We start from the raw sequence: 22,390 nt of genomic DNA on the forward strand, positions 1-22,390 counted from the left end.
AGCGAAGGAAAATGCTGCTGAGGGGGCTGTAAAGGTAAAGTTTTTTTTACCCCTAATGCATTATCTGTATTAAAGTAAAAAAACTATTTACATGCAGCTCCCTGCCCCCCTAAATACTCAGTCTGATCTCAGTCCAGTGCTGTGCACATTTGCAGCAGCTCCTCTCCCAGGCTTGGCTGAGAGCAGCGGGAGAGCGGGGGGGGGGGGGGGGGTCAGGTTTGTTGGGTTATTGAAAAAAAAAAAAAAAAACAAGAAAGCTTTAGTATCACTTTAAGAGTCGGTTCACACTAGCGCGACTTGTCACCCTGACAAGTCGTGCTCCCTCGCTGTCCATTGACGGCTACAGGACCCGTTCTAATAGGAGCGACACAAGTCGCTCCAACTTAGAAAAAGGGTCCTGTAGTACTTCGGGGCAACCTCGGAGCGACTTGCATAGACTTCCATTATGTGAAGTCCCTGCAAGTCGCTCCGAAGTCGTGGTGCACGGGACTGCACAAGTTGTACCGAAGTAGTAAGGAGTCGTGTCGCCTCAGTGTGAACCGGCTCTAAAGCTGTAACCTATTAGCCCTGAATGGGAAAAGTAAAACATAAATCTCTTACCTGACAGTTATATTTTCCCTCTGGACACTGGTTTCTTCATCAAGAGTAGTTTCCATCAAATGTTTGTCCGATTCCTCCAACTCTGCAGTCACATCTTGATCCTGGTTTTCTATCTCAAGCTTTATAGACTTTTTAGGCTTTGCTGGAGTACTTGCATTTTCAGCCTCTGTGATGTTCTCAGTTGCATCTAAATTTTTGCCCCTCTCTCCATTTTCAGATCCCTCAGCCACAGCAACATCTTCCCCATTTAGTTCTGGACTGGTATATCTTTTGAAAGATTTACATATACTACTTTCTGTCTGACTATCAACCTCCCTAGTCCTATGCTTCTTTTTTTTTTTCTTTTTCTTTCGCTCAGAACTTTCTAGATCTGTTGTTTCATTAAGTGACATGTCTTCTGTCACAGTCACTTTTTCAGAGTTTCTGGCGTTTGGGGTCAGGCAGCCATTTGTTATGGGCTCTCTTTCATCATTGAATGTACTATCTACTCTAGTAGCTCTATGCCTCTTTTTTCTTGTAGATTCGCTATGCAGGGCTTCCTCAGAGACAGGCACTTTATCAGAATGACCGTCACTCATACTTTGTTGGCCAGTATGATCTGTCCCTTTCACAGACACTTCCTTGCTCTTCCGCCTAGATTTCTTAGAAGCAGCCTGACACCGATTGCTTAGTTCAACAGTTTGTTGGATGTGATCTCTCCAATTTTCCTTTTCTATAATTTCATATTTGTGTCTTTTCTTCTTTTTGCTTACAGAATTTTGCACATTAGTATCTTCATTTACAGTGACTAGGGGGGATGTTTCTTGTACGTTTTCCAAAACCTCTTCCTCCAAGCTTCTGATCTCCGAGGATCTATGCCTTTTTTTCTTTTTTCTTACAGATTCACTATGGTGTGCTTCTTCAGATACAGTCACATCATCGCAATGTCCATCACACAAGTTTGGTTGACCAGTATGCCCTGCCCCCTCCACAGATACTTCATTGCCCTTCTGCCTAGATTTCTTAGAGACAACTGGACATTGACTGCTCAGTTTAATTGTTTGTTGGATATCAGGACTCAAATTTTCTTCTTCCAAAAATTCATTACATTTGTGTTTTTTTTTCTTTTTTCTTACAGAATTTTCCACATCAATATCTAAATTTACCGTGACTTCTGAGGATGTTTGATGAACGTCCTCTAAAAGCTCTTCTTCCAGGCTTCTGGATCTATGCCTCTTTTTCTTTTTTCTTACAGATTTACTATGGAGGACTTCATCAGAAACAGCCACTTCATCGGAATAACTGTGACCATCAAACAAGCTTGGTTGGTCAGTATGATCTGTCTCCTCCACAGGCATTTCTATACGTTTCTTTTTCTTGCTCTTTTTAGGAGAATTATAGTCCTGGTTTGACAAGACCTGTTCTGAAGGGTCTTCTTGCTCTTTAAATTTGGCAGATATGCTTCGGCTGTAAGACGTTGAAAGGTTATCCAAGGAGCCAACTTCCATCGTCTCATCATCTGTGTTCCTATGTTTGTTTTTTTTCTTCTTCTTTTTTTTCCCAGACCCCTCTACTTCAGGGTGTTCAGAATAAGAGACATTTTCTGAATGCGACAGATCTCCTGAAATAATTAGTAACATGTTTATTGTTCAGCTCAGGCATTTTAAAACTCAACACGAACAATGCATTTTATGAGTTTTTACATTGTTGATGTCAAACCAGTGTTTATATGCATTTAGAGGAGATTTCGAAACTCTTATGAATGCACATAACACGGCACACAACACAGGTGTACTGATCAGCCGCTGGCGACCAGGCTGTGCTGTAATTAGACAGCACAAGTCGATCACCGTGTCCCGGCCAAAGATGTCCCCCGGCATCCCCTGATCGGCGAGGAGAGAAACAAGACAGAGCTGTGCATATGTAAACAATGCAGGGCTCTGTCCTATCAGTGGGTATGTGATGGAATTTGGTTTCTCTGCAAATCAGGGAATAAAACCACCACATAGTACACACAAAAACAAGTTAGGCACACAGTGCACCCTTTAACCACATCCCGCCCGCCCTATAAGCGTTTGACGTCGGGAATGTGGTTGTATTATCCTGACCGGACGTCATATGATGGCAGCAGGATAATACGCTCTGCGCGCCCCCCGGGGGCGCGCAGAGCGGTGATGCGAGGTGTCAGTCTGACTCCCTGCATCTCCGATCTCGGTAAAGAGCCTACTGACGTAGGCTCTTTACCATGTGGCCAGCCGTGTCCAATCATGGCTGGTCACATAATAAACAGGAAGAGCCGTTGATTGGCTTTCCACAGTACGAGTAAAGGAGCGCCGATCAGCGGCTCCCCTGACAGGGGGGGGGGGGGGTGCCACTAGAACCACCAGGGACGCCCACCCATGACTCCAGGGATGCCTACCCATGACCCCAGGGATGCCCACTATGGCCGCCAGGGATGGCAATCAGAGCCCCCCATTGCCCTCCCCATCAGAGCCCCCCATTGCCCTCCATCAGTGCTGCCCGCCAGTGCCCATCATTGCCATCTATCAGTGTCGCCCACCAGTGCCCATTATTGCCCACCAGTGCCGCCTATTAGTGCCCATCAGTGCCGCCTATCAGTGCCACCCCATCAGTGCAGTAAAAAACTTATTTACAAAATTGTATAACAAACAAAATTTTTTTTTTTTTCAAACTTTTCGGTCTTTTTTTATTTGTTTAGCAAAAAGGAAAAAACCCAGAGGTGATCAAATACCACTAAAAGAAAGCTCTATTTGAGGGGGGAAAATTACATAAATTTGGTGTAGGTACAGTGTTGCATGACCGCGCAATTGTCATTCAAAATGCAACAGCGCTAAAAGGGGAAAAAATTGGCCTGGGCAGGAAGGGGGTGAAAGTGCCCGGTATTGAAGTGGTTTCAACAATCACCCTAGATGTTTAATCCCTTCCCAGCCAGTGTCATTAGTACAGTGACCGTGCATATTTTTAGCACTGATCACTGTATTAGTATCACCAGTTCGCACAAAGTGTCAGCATGTCCGCTGCAATATTGTAGTTCCGCTATAAGTCGCTGATTGCCGCTATTACTAGTATAAAAAAATAAATCCCAGTATAAAAAAATTAAAAATCCACACACACCATAATTTGTAGATGCAAAAACTTTTGCGCAAACCAATCAACATACGCTTATTGGGATTTTTCTTTACCAAATATATGTAGCAGAATACATAGTAGCCTAAATTTATGAAGAAATTTGATTTTTACATTTTTTTTTTAATGGATGTTTTATTGTATAAAATAAAAAAAAGTATTTTTTTTTTTTTTTTTATAAACAAAAAGAAGAAGAAGATCAAATACCACCACCAAAAGAAAGCTGTATTAGTGGGGTAACAAAAATTACAAATTTTATATGGGTACTGCTTTGCACAACCGCGCAACTGTCAGTAAAAAAATAACGCAGTGCAGTATCAAAAAAATGGCCTGGTGAAGAAGGGGAGAAAATCTCCAGGAGTGGAGTGGTTTAGAAAAGCTAAACTGAGGAGCGCCAGTATGAATGAGCCCTTAGGCCCCTTTCCCACTTGTGCGACTAGTTCTGCGACTTGGGACTGCAAAGTTGCATGACAAGGCGTACTCCATAATTTCCAATGAGTACCGTTAAATATCTGTGCGACTTCAAGTTGCAACGACTTCAAAATAGTCCCCGCACTACTTTGGTCCGACTTTGATGCGTTTTGAAGTCCTCAATAGACCTCAAAATTACACAGGTATTGTTTCAAGTCCAGTCAAAATCGCGCGACTTTTAGGTCGCACAAGTGTAAAAGAGGCCTTAATGCGAAACCCTAGTTTTAAAGCGAATCTATGCAGGAAGTCAACGGGTTTGCTCTAGGCACCTTTCGAACTTTTGTGACCTGAGAGTCATGCGATTGACTAGACTTGAAGCAATGCCTGTGTAATTTTGAGGTCTATGGACCTCAAGTCACATCAGACCAAAGTACTGCAGGGACTACTCTGAAGTTGCTGCGACTTGAAGTTGCACAGATATGAACGGTACTCATTGGAAAACATGAGTTACGGTTGCACAAGTGTGAAAGTGCCCCTAATCCTCCCCAATCACCAGCAGAATTAACCGGAGCACACCAAAAAAAAAAAAAAAAATTTGAATATCAGCAAAAAGTTATTTCACAAAATTAAGCAGCGCTGGCACTCAAGTAATGTATTATACTGCTTGTTTACCAATTAAATAACACTCTAATAATATGTGTTCAATGGTGTAAAAATCATCATAAAAAATTCATAATAAAACTAAATTGTAAAACGCAATCTGGTGATATTCTAGTGAAATATATAAAAAAAGTCCATACAATAAATTAATTATACAATAGTGTCCTTATAGTGATCCAAAAGTAAAGTGCTCCAGTGCTGTTATACAATAAGGTGCTCCAAACGTGATAGGTGCCCCTCTCGGTTCCCCACTCACCAACTCGCCAATATTTGGAAGCCTTGATAATATTGCACATAAGCCCTTGGCACCAGGATCTTTATAAAAGATTCTCCATACGCCTTTCAGTATATAACCATGGGTCCGCTTGCGCATCCACCATTAGAAATGAAAAAGGCCGAACATAGTGAAGTATGTAAATACAGTTTAATCTCACTGCAAAGTCAAATACATACTCACAGCATAGAGATAGTAAATGGGCATGTACAAAAAACCTCGTGGTTACGCCGCTCGGCGTGCGTTCCACGGGCAGGAAGTAGCCAACCGGAAATGACGTGCCGCTCTGTGCGTGGCAGGAAATACGTCAACGCGTTTCGCCGTAAGTTCCGGTGTTTTCAAAGACCCTTCTGCCTTTTTCATTTCTAATGGTGGATGCGCAAGCGGACCCATGGTTATATACTGAAAGGCGTATGGAGAATCTTTTATAAAGATCCTGGTGCCAAGGGCTTATGTGCAATATTATCAAGGCTTCCAAATATTGGCGAGTTGGTGAGTGGGGAACCGAGAGGGGCACCTATCACGTTTGGAGCACCTTATTGTATAACAGCACTGGAGCACTTTACTTTTGGATCACTATAAGGACACTATTGTATAATTAATTTATTGTATGGACTTTTTTTATATATTTCACTAGAATATCACCAGATTGCGTTTTACAATTTAGTTTTATTATGAATTTTTTATGATGATTTTTACACCATTGAACACATATTATTAGAGTGTTATTTAATTGGTAAACAAGCAGTATAATACATTACTTGAGTGCCAGCGCTGCTTAATTTTGTGTTTATATTCTGTCTAAGATTTTCTTAGTGTGCAGCAGCTGTACTCTATATACACATTTTCCTTATATTTTCTTTATATATTTTTCACATAATTTAGAGATATAAGTGATTGATTCACCAGAGCATCCATAAGCGCGGGTATAAATTTGTTTTTTTCAAAAAGTTATTTCAGTAATTCAATTCTAAAACTCATTGTATAGATTCATTACACACAGAGTGATACATTTCAAGCTTTTCTTTTCATTTTGGACAATTATGGCTTACAGCTAGTGAAAACCAAAAATCCAGTATCTCAGAAAATGAGAATATTGCTGAAGAAGACAGTGAAAAAAAACCCTCCACAAGGAGTGTAAAGGCCTGTACACCTAATAAGAAAATCTGTAGGGAAAATTCTTCCGACGACCGATCTGCCAATTTTCGGATTGTTCGTATGGTGCTTTCGACAGCCAACTTTTGGGTTGACACAATCCTGATGTGCAGGCTATATAATTTTTGTCGTCCGTAATACAACGTCTGATTTTCGTCTCATTAGTACAGATTGACGGAAAAAAATCTTAAGAGCAAGACTAGGCATGCTCAGAGACGAAACACCACATACAAAGCAATCCAGCACATGACATCACTTCTGAAGTAGAATTCTGTCGTATGGGAAAATTTGTTTGAAAATAACCTCTTCACTTTCCACATCAGACTAGCATGCCACAAAAAACGGACGACCGATTGTTCGATAATCTGATCGTGTGTACAAGGCTTAAGTCACAAAAGGTCATTGCTAAAGAAGCTGACTTTTCCCAGAGTGCTGTATCCAAGCATATTATTGAAAAGTTGAGTTTAAGGAAAGAGTGTGATAGAAAAAAGGTGCACAAGCAACAGGGATAACCACAGCCTTGAGAGGATTGTGAAGCAAAGACCAATCTAGAATTTGGGGGAGATTCACAAAGAGTGGAATATGGATGGTGCCAGTGCTTTAAGAGCCACCACACACAGATGTAGCCAGGACATGGGCTACAACTGTCGCATTCCTTGTGTCAAGCCACTCCTAAACCAGAGACAACGTCAGAAGCGTCTCACCTGGGCTAAGGAGAAAAAAAAGGACTGGACTGCTGCTCCTCTTTTCGGATGAAAGTAATTCTGCATTTTATTTGGAAATCAAGGGCCCAGAGTCTGGAGGAAGAGTGGAGAGGCACATAATCCAAGTTGCACAAGGTCCAGTGTGAGGTTTTCACAGTTAGCGATGATTTGGGGAGCCATCATCTGCTGGAACTGGTCTACTGTGTTTTACCAAGTCCAAAGTCTGCGCAGCCCTCTACCAGGAAATTTTAGAGCATTACATGCTTCCCTCTGCTTACCAGCTTTATGAAGATCCTGATTTCATTTTCCAGCAGGACTTGGCACCTGCCCACACTGCCAAAAGTACCAATACCTGTTTTAATGATCATGGTATCACTGTGCTTGATTGGCTAGTAACCTCACCTGACCTAAACCCCATAGAGAATCTGTGGGGTATTGTCAACAGGAAGAGGAGAGACACCAGACCCAACAATGCAGATGAGCTAAAGGCTGCCATCAAAGCAACCTGGGCTTCAATAACACTTCAGCAGGCTAATCGCAAGGAACACCCATTGGGGTCCTCACATGAAACTCTGTAGTATGAATGTGGTCTTTTGATGTAAATGGCTCCCAATATTCTTGCTATTGATCCTGGCTTTGGTGGCATCACCTAGGTGTTTGAGTTCACATACGGATACATTCAGCACAGCAGCGGGGTCTGCATAAAAGATAGAGGTTGAATTGATACCTGCCCAGTGAAAGTGGTTGATGAGAGTACGCCCATCTGATCATTGGCGCCGATCACGGTTCATCCTTTTATGCTCATTGTCCTCCTTGGCTTTGGTAAGGAGATTTGGTTGGCACTGTGGTGTGGTGTATTGCCTCTTCACACTGAAGCTGGTGTTGGGATCTCGTCTCTTCATTTTCTTCAATGATTATGGACAAGTATATTTTTACTTTTAGCGCTGCATATGGAATTTTATTTAACACCTCAACAGTCCCACAGGCTGACCGCCCCCATGCCACCCTGCACTGACGCAGTAATTCATGCAAAAGGAGCCCTGACCAAGTATCGCGTGCATACTATACTGTACATGGACGCGATTGTATCCCCTGTGAAAAAAAAAACCCCTGCAGGACAATGGCATAATGTGCTAGTATAGAGAGAAAAGACAACAAGGCGCTTCTAAATGTAGACTGTAGACAATTTATTGGACATGACACATAGTCAAACACTCACATTTCCCAAAAGTTTATGAGCATGAAACTGGCGGGGTAATCAGTCCCTCTCTGGCGTCCTGGGTAGTACGTTTCTTGGCCCGCAGCGGATCCGGTGTTCCGTTCTGATCCTGCTTCCTCCGTGACTGTGTGAGCCGGCTTCCGGGGAGCGGAGACGTAAACGAGGGCTGGTCTGCACAGAGAGCCTTAAACATGAGCCAGTGACGTCAAAGTCCTTTGACGCATTTCAGGGCATGCGCTGTACCACCCTGGCTTACTGGCGCACTCCTTTTTCAAGCTGGGATGGGACTGGATGGAAGGCATTGTGCATATATAGAGACCAAACGCCACCCAGTGGCCAATCATACACACTCCAATGTGCCAATATTTTTATCACATCCCAAAAATCCATAAAAATCCCATAGACCCCCCAGGAAGACCAATTATTGCAGCCATGAAGAGTATTATGTCTACCTTCTCCATATATACGGTATATAGACCATTTCTTGCAGCCCTTGGCTCAGGGGCTACAGTCTTAAATCAGAGATGGAATTCATCTTCTGGAACTCCTTGAATCATATCAGTGGGAAGAATTGTATCATTGGACGTCAGTTCCTTGTACACATCAATTCCACATGGGTATGGACTAACAGCACTGGATCATTTTCTATCAGAGGACCCAAACATGAATCCAGGCTCTGAGGAAGAGGCACGGCCTCGAAACGCATCAGCCCTCCGCTTTTATGAGATATTGGACTCCTGTAAAGATGCTGCTCTATGGAATTGAAATGCTTGACTTCCACGTATGTTTGTGAGTAGCTTATTTTTACCCTTTTATTATCAATAAACTCGCTGAGGATAATGCGCTAGGTTGGTGCGCCCCTTCTTTGTTTTGTATTCACAGTGTCTGGTCGACCACCCCGGTCGTAGAGGGCAGCAAAGCCTAGCCATAGTGGATGCCAAGTATAAATACAAGTTCCAAGATAAAGGCAGCCTGAGGACCAGGTTCTGAGCGCAGGAGCAGGGTGCTGAGCAGCACTAATTTTTTCTGGAATTAATCCATGTCAGGCAGTTTATTCTGGAGGCTACCCAATTTTGCCTCACACAATTATTTTGTGTTTGACAATCAATTTTACTTGCAGTTACAGGGAACTGCAATGGGGCAAACTTTGCTCCATCGTATGCTAATCTGGCCATGGGCCTCTGGGAGTATAGGTATATATGGAACAATAACCCTTTCTTTAGGCATCTTATTTTCTTTGGGAGGTACATAGATGATATTATCACCATTTGGAAAGGTAGTCCGCAACAAGCTCTGGAATTTGTAACCTATTTTAACAACAATCCCTTCGGCCTATCTTTTACATATGTATTTGATTCCTCTGAGTTGACCTTTTTGGACCATCAGGAAATTCATTGCTACATTACAAAAGCTGCCATAATCAAAAATGGACCCAAAATATCCCTCCGGGGCAGTTTTGTCGCTTAAAACACAACTGCACCTCTCAACAAGACTACACAGAACAAAGTACCATCATGGCTGGTAGACTCAGTGAAAAGGAATACCCGAGTCCCTGATACTACAGTCCCAAGGTCACTACTCAGAAGGAATTTCCCCTCAAAAAAGAGAGTGAACCTTTTGAAGGATGCACCAGATTTCACCCCCAACATAGACAAATAGAGCGAATCCTCAAAAGACACTGGAATATACTCATAGTGGACCCCCATTTGAAACCCCTTTTGCCGCCACAGCCAAAGATCACTTACAAAAAGCGCTTAATTTGAAAAATAGAATAGCTCAAAGCAAACTTAAATCCAAATCTACCACTGGCCCTCCCCGACCCCGTCTTATTCCACTGGTGGGAATGTATTAGTGCAAAAAGGCCCTTTGCAAAATATGTGCCTTCATAACGCAATAAACAGTTTACCACCAAGGGAAAAACTTTCCTATAGGGGGAATTTTATAACTGTTCATTGAAATAGGTTGTATATTTCATCATGTGCCCATGTATGTGGGCAGAACCATTCGCCCCTTGAGACAGCGTTTTGGGGCGAATGGGGTCCATAGAGTGTGGAAAAGATGAGGAAAAACTGAGTATCCCACGTCATGTTCAACAATGTCACCAACAATCTACCATAGGATTAGAGGTCTGGGTCTCTGAACAAATGCCCAAACATCTTTCCGAGGCAGAAAGGTTTTTCCAATTATGCGAAAGGGAGACTTTCTGGATCTATTCTTTAGATTCTTTGTCACCAGAAGGTCTAAATGAAGAATTGGAAGTCTCTGCTATTTTATAATAGGTTCCCCTCCGCTTCTTTACATATAATAATTTCTTTACATATATATATGCTTATTATTCAAAATCAAGTTCATATGCCTTTTCTGGATTTCTGACTGATAAAGTGAATTTTTTTTTTGTATGTTTATGTGTATATATGTGCATGCACGGTTGTGGGTATATAATGTTCATATAGATATATCTTTTTGTCCCCGTTTTGTTTTCGCCCAGATCATTTTCCTTCTGGTGTGCAGGAATAAGTTGGGTCTTCGAACAATGAGAATTAATTATAAACATTAATCTTCCTATCTCTATTAATTTCAGTTTATTTTATTCTTTTACACACACACACATATATATATATATATATATATATATATATATATATATATATATATATACACACACAAATACATACATATATACACACACACACACATTTTATTTTTATTTCTTGCTGACTTTTGGGAGTAAAAATTATGCATTTATATATTATATGATATATATTTTTGAATTGAGCATTATTATATTTTCCATAAATGAGGTACACATAGAATATTATTGTTGTTTATCTGTATAAATTTCCATTCTTCACTGCATGAAGGTACTTCTAATGTGGCATATTAGAGTGTGTATGATTGGCCACTAGGTGGCGTTTGGTCTCTATATATGCACAATGCCTTCCATCCAGTCCCATCCCAGCTTGAGAAAGGAGTGCGCTAGTAAGCCAGGGCGGTACGACGCATGCTTCGAAACGCGTCGCAGGACTTTGACGTCACTGGCGCATGTTTGCGACTCACCGTCTGGTCTGGCCCTCGTTTTAGCCTCAGCTCCCAGGAAGCTGGCTCACACAGTCACGGAGGAAGCAGGATCAGAATGTAATGCCGGATCCACTGCGGGCCAAGAAACAAACTACCCAGGATGACAGAGAGGGACTGATTACCCCGCCAGTTTCATGCTCATACACTTTTGGGAAATGTGAGTGTTTGACTATGTGTCATGTCCAATAAATTGTCTACAGTCTACATTTAGAAGCGCCTTGTTGCCTTTTCTCTCTTTACATATCTGGAAAAAGATCTTCAGTCTATTCGTCCCCCACCTGTCAATGGCTGCCCAGAGACTTTGTGGACTCATCCCCTTATGGTGGCCCCTAAATCCCACAGGACACTAAGTTCCATCATGGACTTTTAAACATTTAGAATCATCGCCAATCCATTTTCTATTGTATTTCCATAATGTGCGAGTATGCATCGCATACTCGCACATTATGAAATACTTACCTTAGAACGAAGCCCCTGCTGAGGGAACTGACATGTTCCCTCGGCGGCTCCGGCGCTGTGAGTGGCCGAAACAGCAATGACGTCACACTGCGGGGGTACACAATGACATCTTTATGAGGAGAGAGATGTTGTATTGAAATATAGAGTGTGTCATGCCAACCATGAGAGTGGGAGGCATGAGAGCCTGGCGAGTTATTTTCTATTGGTAGAGGGATCGCATGTGCATGCGAGGAAGTGTTTCTTTTTTTTTATAAGACATCCCAACCAGGGAAGTTGAAAACTCAGTTGGTTATTGATAGCAGCACTTGGCGGATTTTATTAGCACAAATGACATAGGGTGGACTTTTATTCTGATGGACAAGATTTCATTACTTGCATTGAGATTATTTATATACCACAGCGCTACTGTTAGAGTGAACAATTTGCACTTTGATAACTTTGGTTTATTATAAAATTGAAAAGCAGCGCTACGTAAATTGAAACGGAGGATGGAATGGCGGGGAGGTACAGTTTGCTCTGAATCTTCTGTATGGAATCGCACTCAATTAGCTCGATCTTGGGATTGCTGAGGAATTCTGGAGGAGCAGTTTGGTGGATCCTTTGAGACTTCTTTAACCACTTAAGCCCGAGAAGATCTTGCCCTTTACCTTTGGTCTTTAATTTACATAGTGCTACTTTTCAATTTTATACTGTTTTTTATGTTTTATCCAACATATGTGCAGCAGCTGTTATTTATCTGATTTTTATAGACCCAAGTGCAGCTTATTGTTTCATTTTTAACTTTGGTTTATTGATCTATTTTAAGGTGGCAGCAGTGAAAATAATTTAACTATTTTAATATTTGCTGAGACACATGGATAAATATTGAGATACACTTATCAGTAGAAGAGTTTCTCTATAGCGTGGAGATTATTTATATTTTATTTTATTTTATTTTAATACATGTATTGATATTTTATGGGGAGAGACACACATGGTCTCCTATACCTGGGAATACTGGGTACGTTTTGTAAATGTATACTCTGGATACATATTAAAAAAAAGGCACCCAAAATAGTTTTTTCCCTATAAGGTCTTAAAGTGTTTTTTACCTTAATGCATTCTACACAGCAGGCTCCTGCTACTGTCAATCACAACCAGTGAGCCAATAAGGAGAAGGCAGGGGAGGGGGCCCAAGCCGTTCTCTGTGTTTGAATGAACATGTCTTGCTACTAGGGGTACTCAGCATGGGGGCCAAGACCGCTGGCAGGGGACCAAAAAAAGGATTGGGGCTGCTCTGTGCAAACCCATTGCACAGAGCAGAGGCAAGTATGACATGTTTATTATTTAAAAAAAAAAAAAACAAGCTCCTAGTATTTTAACCACTTCAGCTCCGGAAGGTTTTACCCCCTTAATGACGAGGCCATTTTTTGCAAATCGGCACTGCGTTACTTTAACAATTGCGCAGTCGTGCGACGCTGTACCCAAATACAATTGATGTCCTTTTTTTCCCCCCCACGAATACAGCTTTCTTTTGGTGGTATTTGATCACCTCTGGTTTTTAGATTTTGCGCTATAAACAAACAAACAAAAAAAAAAAAAAGTGACAATTTTGAAAAAACAAAACAAAAAATAAATAAATAATATTCCGCTACATATTTTTGGTAAAAAAAATTCCCAAAAAAAGCGTGTATTAATTGGCTTGCGCAAAAGTTATAGCGTTTACAAACTACGGGATAGATTTTTGGACTTACTATAAAAAAAAAAAAAAAAAAGTAATGTCGGCGATCAGTGATTTTTAGCGGGACTGCAACATTGCGGCGGACAGATCGGACCCCTAACTGACATTTTTGACATTTTTTGGGGAGGACAAGTGACACTAATACAGTAATCAGCGCTAAATAATATGCACTGTTACTGTATAAATGACACTGGCAGGGAAGGGGTTAACAATGGGGGTGATCAAGGGGTTAAATGTAAGCCTAAATGTGCTTCCTAACTGTGGGGGGGGGGGGGGGGGGCTCTGTGACATGCACAGAGATTGGTGTTTCAGCTTAGCTGAAACACACGATCTCTGTGTGCCTGTGTGACAGGAGAGCCGACTGCTTTGTTTACATAGGCAGGCGGCTCTCCTGTCAGTTTCTCCGAAGATCACGGGAGGCCGGCGGCGATCATGCCCGCTCCACCCGCTGCATCTAATCACAACGGGAGCGCGGTCCCGGCGGTGCACCACATGCACATAATCACATAGATCTACATGATTATGCGCAGCCGAGTCACCCTGCCGCAGTAAATCTGTGTGGGGCGGTCGGCAAGTAGTTAAGGTATACTGTATACATTCAATGACATACCTTGATGGGGTGGGGGATGGCTTCCCCAGGTGCAGCGGTAGGGGTAGCAGTGGTAGTCTATGGGTATAGAGAAACCAGGTGCAATGGTGGAATGGGTTGGGGACAGCCCCTATTCAGTACTGGGCTGCAGCCACTATCAAGACTAGGACCCGCAGATATGAAAACAGCTCACCCACTCCCCTAGTCTCCACTGTCATTTTTCAGAGAGGAAGCAGAGGAAGGGTTTCACTACTCACATTCTTCGTGGCTTTTTGCATTGTAACACATGATCTGACACGGCTGTAATGGAAGTCAGATAGGAGTGTTCTCATATCGGTAGGTCCTGAGCTGATGTTTATCTGTTTGACACATCCTAAAGAGCGTGTCTGTGTCCCAACACACAAACACACATTATAAAAATACAGTATACAACTACACACACATGCTGTAGTGTTAATTCTAAAACTACTAATCCTCAACACCTATGTAATGAAGAAGAGATCAAGACATTGTAGTCCCGCCTAGGTGACAAGCATGGCTCCCTGCAAAGATACAGTGGAGCATACCACACTACTGCAGACAGGATTAACAGGTAAAAAAAAAAAAAACACACCTGAAAAAAAGAAAAATAATGCAGCCACTTCAACAAAAGACTGGTAAGCAGTGGCGGCTGGTCACTCCCCCAAGGCAAAAATAAAAAAAGAAGGTGTTCCCGGGGCGCCGGCCAACACTGCTGCTATGTAGAGGGGTGGGAGTTTTGCTGTCATGTGCCTTGTTTTGTTTAGCTTGATTGGCGGCCCTGTAGATTGTGCTCAGGGTGCAGAGCTGTGCGCCCCGAACACTCCCACCTGCGATTCTGCATCCTGTGATTGGTGGATGTCTGACGTCATAGGGGCGGTGCTTGGGCTTCACTCGGTAGAGCCATTCCACTCAGTGTGTCTGCTGAGGATGGACCAGAGAGAACAACAAGCAAGCCAGCCAGGAGGAGGAGGGCGGCAGCTTTCCCGGGCCGGACTCAAGTTCAACACTCTGCAAACACAAAAGGCGAGTGCCTGGCCGTGGTCACTCCACATTGATGGGGGCACGCCGTGGTCACTCCACATTGATGGGGGCACTGCTCACTGGTCACTCCACATTGATGGGGGCACGCCGTGGTCACTCCACATTGATGGGGGCACGCCGTGGTCACTCCACATTGATGGGGGCACTGCTCACTGGTCACTCCACATTGATGGGGGCACGCCGTGGTCACTCCACATTGATGGGGGCACGCCGTGGTCACTCCACATTGATGGGGGCACTGCTCACTGGTCACTCTACATTAATGGGGGCACACTGTACCTTGATTACTGAAGGCCCCTTTCACACTTGTGTGACCTCAAAGTAACGCTATTTTTTACCGTGTTTTTTTGCCGCGAAGCAATGCCTATTTTTCTGTTTGCACCCCCCCCCCCCCCAAAAAAAATTTTTGAGCAGCAGCCGCCACTGCTGGTAAGCTGCAAAGAATAGAAATGTTGTTTTATATTAGAGGACACAAGGTGATATTGAGTTGCACTGCCACTTTCACATTGAAGGTGGCCATAATGTACAACTAGGACATTTTGCATAAACTCTAAAGTATAAATGAAGGCAAAACTTTTTTTTTTCTAGTTTTGGAGTGGAGAGGAGTTAGAACCCCTGTCAAGTTGTCCCCAGAACAGCAATAAATGGGAAACCATCCAATGGGGATACTAGTTCTAGTGACCTTGGGGGGGGGGGGTAAGGAATCTCTTTGCAGGTATTTCCTCTCGCTTCCTGTTTTTGTTATGGGACAGGAAGTGAAGGTAAATTTCCTCCTTTATCCAAAATGAAAATCCCCAAGAAAATCCCCCAAAAAAACCTATAGTTCTACTTAAAAGTATGAGAAACATTTTTTTTCGAACAATCATATTTTCCCAGGTGGATCCTTCATCTCTCCCACACCGACTCCAAGATGGAGAACTGAGCGATCAAACACCCCTAATCGCTAAGTTCTCAAAGCTCCGTGAGCAGAAAGCTCCCTGCTCTGCTCCCCTCCCCGCTCACTGGAGTGCTGGGCTGTGGAGAGGGCGGGAGCATCCAGCTCAGGCTCTCGGTGGCTCACTGAGAGGCTTAGCCGAGTGCCGGTCCAGGCATGTGGGCAGATCCCGACCATATGGTTGCAATCTTGCCCAAGCCTGGACTGGCTCTGTGACGTCAGCCCGTTGTCTGCTGAAAACAAGACAAAAGGAGTGCAGAATGAACTGCACTTCTGTGATCCACAGGAGAAGTACAGCCAAAGCTCCTTTACTTCTTTAATGTAAAAGGGCATCCTGTGAAAGAACATAATGTAAAATTCTGCATCTGACAATTATTGTCTGCAAATTGCTTCTTCTTTGTCTTTTTTCACATTTCCATTACAAATACAGCAAATATTACCGGTTTTTCTTTTCTTCTTTTTAACATGATGATCTACAGTCAAATAGCCAGACATCTTTTAGAAAGGCGTGTCTTCATAAAGTTCCTCCCAGTCCTACGAATTTGAAGAGCTCACGAGAACTTGACAGACACTCTATATAAAAAAATATATATACAAATATAAATACATATTTATTTTATCTGTAGACAAGCATTTGTGCCTACAGTTTGAATATTGCTCATCTCAATATTGCGGTGGCAACGAAGGGCATTGTAGTGGCACCAATGAGCACTAGGACCAAGCTAACTCACACTGCTGCGGTGTTTCTCTCTCCTCCCATCGATAGTGTGTGAGAAGAGAGAAACACTGCAGCAGCGGGAGCTGAACCGGGCATGATCCTGGTTTATTGACAAAGTGATCGCTCCTTCATTGGACGGACCAATCACGTGGCAAAAGACAGCTGTGATTGGCCCTTTATACTGATCCGTGATGCGCTGGATCCCGCAGACCAAGAGATCATGGACACTTCCAGATGCAAGTCCAATGACAGCCTCCCAGAACTAGCCGGCCGTGCTGTAGCCGTCATTCGGCTATAGCGCGGTCAGCAAGTGGTTAAAGTGCGATATCAGATTGCGGGCAGAATCATAGATTCTGCCTGAGATTCCAAAACTCTAAATATGAACAGAGCCTAAAAAGATTAAAGATGACTGCTGAAATTATATTAACCCATTCCGCTCGCATCAGTGTCTCTTTAACAGGTTCTGAACGCTAAAGGGGGGGTTGGAATTGGTGATCATTGTGAGCACTATGATTGGCTGTCACAGTGGTCACATGATCGGAAGGTGGTCCAGTTATTTGTTAGTGAGGACGGAGGTCTCAGTCTCTGTGCTGGGAGAAAGCTCTCAGTACATAAACATTGGCTGCCCAGTGGTGCATATATAAGCGGATTGTGAGTGGTAAAGCCCACCACATGTATGTGCTTGAACCCACCAGTTTTAGTTGCCGTCTGTGCCCCCATTATGGAGATTCACCCCTTCTGTATTTGTCCGGTTCATCATTAAAGGAAAAAAAATTGGGGTTTTTCCCCAAGAATAATAATAGAAGAGAAATGGTGACACTAGTCCAGGGATTTCCTCTTACTTCCTTTTTGGCAATGGGACAGGAAGTGAAGAAAACCCCCTCCCCCCTCCCAATGGGGCACAGATGACAAGAAACTCACTGTACCTTACGGTGTCTACATTTATAAAACAGATTTTATCTTTAGTTCCACATTATAAAGTTAAAGCTTTAATGACAGACTCGGTTTTCTGGCTCCCACCGCTGGCCAGTGTGTGGAATTACTACAAGTGACAGCTCGGTCAGCTACACGTCTTGGCACCTAACCTACCTACAGAGCCCCAACCCGGTGCGGCCATAACATCACTTCCCTTCCTCGGCACACTGCAGCGCCATCCCGATCCCCCCTCCTGCTATTCCTCCGCTTCACACCCCCATCTCCCAGCATAAACACTCACCTCGGCAGCACACGTGTGTACACTCCGCCCCCACCCCCCGGAAGTCATCATCACACAGGTGAAAGTTCACACGACGCTATCAGAAAATAGAACGGAAGTGACGTTGTGAAGAAAATTGCCTACTGCGCATGTGCTATGCGTTCCAACATGGCCGATATGCGTTTCAAAAAGTTTCTTAAACTGACAGACCAGGAAGTCAGCAGCAGACATCTTCTTACACCCAAGAAAGTCTTCAATTTCACACTTATTTCAGCAGTAAACTCACCTTTTATAGTAAAATAGACTATTTCACCGCAACCAAGTGTAATAGTCTATTTCACTATATAACCAGTTTGGCGCTGAGCAGTGCGCGGTGTACCAAGATGGCCGTTGCCACCTTCTGGCTGCAGGATTGTCGCTGTATATACTATAATACTAATAATACTCTAATAATGAAAATGTTATACTGTATTATAGTATATAAGGTGAATTTACTGCTAAGATAAGTGTGAAATTGATGACTTGGCTGGGTGTAAGAGTTGTCCGCTGCTGCCTTTGTGTTTTGTCAGATTAGGAAACCTATTGGAATGCATAGCAGCCATGTAGGAACGCATGGCGCATGCGCAGTAAGCATATTTTGCTGAGAACGTCACTCCTGTTACATTTTCTGTTGGGTAGCGGTATTCTGACAGGACACTGGTGTTTCGACAAAATGTTGAACCTGGCAGAATAGCAAATCCATGTCACTTGCTGTAAAACAGCACGCACTGCGCATGTGCAACGCATTGTCGGTGCACCAAGGAATTTTACTGTCAAATTCCTTGACCAATAGAACAGCGCATGTACTGTACGGTATGCCATGGCTCTGGATGGCATGTGAGGACACTGTACAGCATGAGATGACACTGTATGGCATGAGATGACACTGTACAACATGTGATGACACTGTACAACATGTGATGACACTGTACAACATGGCATGGCTCTGTACGGCATGTGATGACAATGCACAACATGCGATGACACTGTACGGCATGACATGACACTGTACAACCTGCGATGGCTCTGTACAAAATACAATGACACTGTACTGCATGCGATGACACTGTACGGCATGACATGACACTACAACATGCGATGGCTCTTTACAACATGCAATGACACTGTACAACATGCAGTGGCTTTATACGGCATGTGATGACACTGTACAACATGCAATGACATTGTACAACATGCAATGGCTCTGTACGGTGTTCCGTGAGAAATACCTACCCGTGAGAAAAACCTACCCCTCGTCACTTCCGGTGTACGAAAGTGTCTGTAACGCGGCGGTTTACATTAAAACAGCTCGCCAGAAATATGAGTCATCTCCGCTGCTATCCCTGACACTTCCCTGGTCTTGGCTACTAAAAATAAAACCGGCGGCGGCTGTATGACAACATTAATCACGGAGCCGAGAGCCGCTTTTATATTTAGTAGACAAGATCAGGGAAGTGACAGGGACCGGAGCGGAGCTTACTCATATTGCAGGCCAGCTGTTTTAACGTACCCGCCGCGATGGTAGGTTTTTTTCACGGAACAATCATCATTTCAAACTAGTGCGCATGCGCACTAGGGGCTGTGAGCATGCGCACTGCCAGGGTAGGTTTTTCTCACGGGGTAGGTAATTCTCACGTTACACCGGCATGTGATGACACTGTATGGCATGTGATGGCTTTTATGCCGTACAGTGTCATCACATGCTGTACAGAGCCATGGCATGTCGTACAGAGAAATCGCATGCCGTACAGAGCCATTGCGAGTTATACAGTGTCATGGCATGCCATACAGAGAGAAGAAAAATCAAAGTAAATAAAATGCACACAATATTAAAAAGAAATATATATATATCTATAATAAATGTGGAAATTTCCGTGCTAATGTGTTAAAATCATATGTGAATGAATTAAGGTGAAAGCAGCACACACAGTGGAATCAGAAAAAATCCCCAACACAACATTATACTGTAATAATATGTGTAGCGCTAACAAAAACAATGTGAATTATTTACTGATGATGTCAAACGTATGACGAAACCGGTCGGGTGGAGTCAGACGTGACCACGCCCCCACTAGCCGGCTTCTAGATACACAACATTCATGCTGCAACTCTTTGGACCTTTGTACTTGATTTTTACACGCTTTATGATGTCTTCAGAAATGTGAGTTTGCTACCTTATGTTTTAAATAAATGTAATATTTTTTTACGGAGTCACACTATGTCCCTATCATTGTTTCTTTATATATAATCGGATACTGGTCTTGAGCTGTCTGATACTAGTGAAGTGACATCTTGTGGATCGTTTTGGTAATACTGCTAAGCCTACAGTGGTCTACCCATTAGTTTGGGCGACCAACTCGCTCTGGTAAGCTGCTAATTCACTCCTGTTGTGATTTTTGCACGGGTGTCTCTCCCTCTTCCATATCCCTGGTTTTATTGAAACTGAACTTACCTGCTGGGACTTGTGGTCCCTTGAATCTTCATTAAAATACCTTATATTTCACATTTGAGGAATTTGTTTTGGACACTGTTTGATTGTTTCCTTTAATTGCATACTTTTTTTACACATATGTTTTTTTCACTAATAATTGATCATTATCACAGAGTATTTTCTTCAATATATGATTATATGTTTTGACACTAATTTTATTATTAGCGTCAGTAAATAATTCACATTGTTTATGTTAGCGCTACACATATTATTATAATATATATATATATATATTTATTTATTAATATGTATATATATATATATATATATATATCCACATTTTAATAGATTTCTTGGAATATACAGTATCTCACAAAAGTTGAATACACCCCTCACATTTTTGTAAATATTTTATTATATCTTTTCATGTGACAACACTGAAGAAATGACACTTTGCTAAAATGTAAAGTAGTGAGTGTAAAGCTTGTATAACAGTGTAAATTTGCTGTCCCCTCAAAATAACTCAACACACAGCCATTAATGTCGAAACCGCTGGCAACAAAACTGAGAACACCCCCAAGTGAAAATGTCCAAATTGGGCCCAATTAGCAATTTTCCCTTCCCGGTGTCATGTGACTCGTTTGTTTAACAAGGTCTCATGTGTGAATGGGAAGCAGGTGTGTTCAATTTGGTGTTATCGCTCTTACTCTCTCATACTGGTCCCTGGAAGTTCAACATGGCACCTCATGGCAAAGAACTCTCTGAGGATCTGAAAAAAAGAATTGTTGCTCTACATAAAGATGGCCTAGGCTATATAAAAATTGCCAAGACCCTGAAACAGGCTGCAGCACGGTGGTCAAGACCATACAGTGGTTTAACAAGACAGGTTCCACTCAGAACAGGCCTCGCCATGGTCGACCAAAGAAGTTGAGTGCACTTGCTCAGCATCATATCCAGAGGTTGTCTTTGGGAAATAGATGTATGAGTGCTGCCAGCATTGTTGCAGAGGTTGAAGGGGTGGGGGGGTTAACCTGTCAGTGCTCAGACAATACGCCACCCCACGTGCAGCGGGCAGAGGCGCCGATTAGCGGCCTTCTGGGGGTCACCGGGGTGCAGAGCAATGCGCCCCGACACTCCCCACTTTTGTGATGTCCTGGCTGTGATTGGTCCAGACTCCAGTCTGGACCAATCATCATTCAGGACATCCTGACCCTGCTGACGTTGTTGGGGGCGGTGCCGTTGCATGCGTCAGTCACTCACCGTCACCGCCCGATCTCCATCACCTTCCCGCCGGACCAGTTCCCGCTGCCGTCAGAAGAAGGTAGAAGAGGACTCGAGGAGAGGAGCAGCGTGCCGTAGATGTCTCGCAGGCAGCCCAGGAGAGCAGGTAAGTGATTGAAGCCGCTGCAGCGCGATGCCATGACCTGTGACCTGACCTGTGACATGACTGTGACATGACCTGTGACATGCCTGTACCATGACCTGTGACATGCCTGTGACATGCCTGTACCTGTGTTCCATGACCTGTGACATGAACTGTGACATGACCTGTGACATGCCTGTACCATGACCTGTGACATGCCCTTACCATGACCTGTGACATGCCTGTACCATCACCTGTGCCATGCCTGTGCTATGACCTGTGACATGCCCTTACCATGACCTGTGACATGCCTATGCCATCACCTGTGACATGCATGTACCATGACCTGTGCCATGCCCTTACCATGACCTATGACATGCCTGTACCATCACCTGTGCCATGCCCTTACCATGCCTGTACCATTCCTGTGTCATGACCTTACCATGACCTGTGACATGCCTATACCATCACCTGTGCCATGCCCTTACCATGACCTGTGACATGCCTGTACTATCACCTGTGCCATGCCCATACCATGACCTGTGACATGCCAATACCATCACCTGTGACATGCCTGTGCCATCACCTGTGCCATGCCCTTACCATGACCTGTGCCATGCCTGTACCATCACCTGTGCCATGCCTGTACCATG

General features: G+C 43.4%; 1 long non-coding RNA gene across 1 annotated transcript; it reads right to left on the reverse strand.

Annotated features, from left to right (window-relative positions):
- Positions 1-2,114: 2,114 nt before the first annotated feature.
- Positions 2,115-17,957, reverse strand: LOC309543891. The gene is made up of 3 exons (XR_014224819.1): positions 17,926-17,957; positions 16,432-16,562; positions 2,115-2,200 (listed from the first exon to the last, which is right to left on the reverse strand). It is a non-coding gene; the product is annotated as an uncharacterized lncRNA (long non-coding RNA).
- Positions 17,958-22,390: the final 4,433 nt, after the last annotated feature.

The sequence above is a fragment of the Pelophylax lessonae genome (assembly GCF_965119305.1).
Source record: "Pelophylax lessonae genome assembly, contig: HAP1_SCAFFOLD_479, whole genome shotgun sequence".
NCBI lineage: Eukaryota > Metazoa > Chordata > Amphibia > Anura > Ranidae > Pelophylax > Pelophylax lessonae.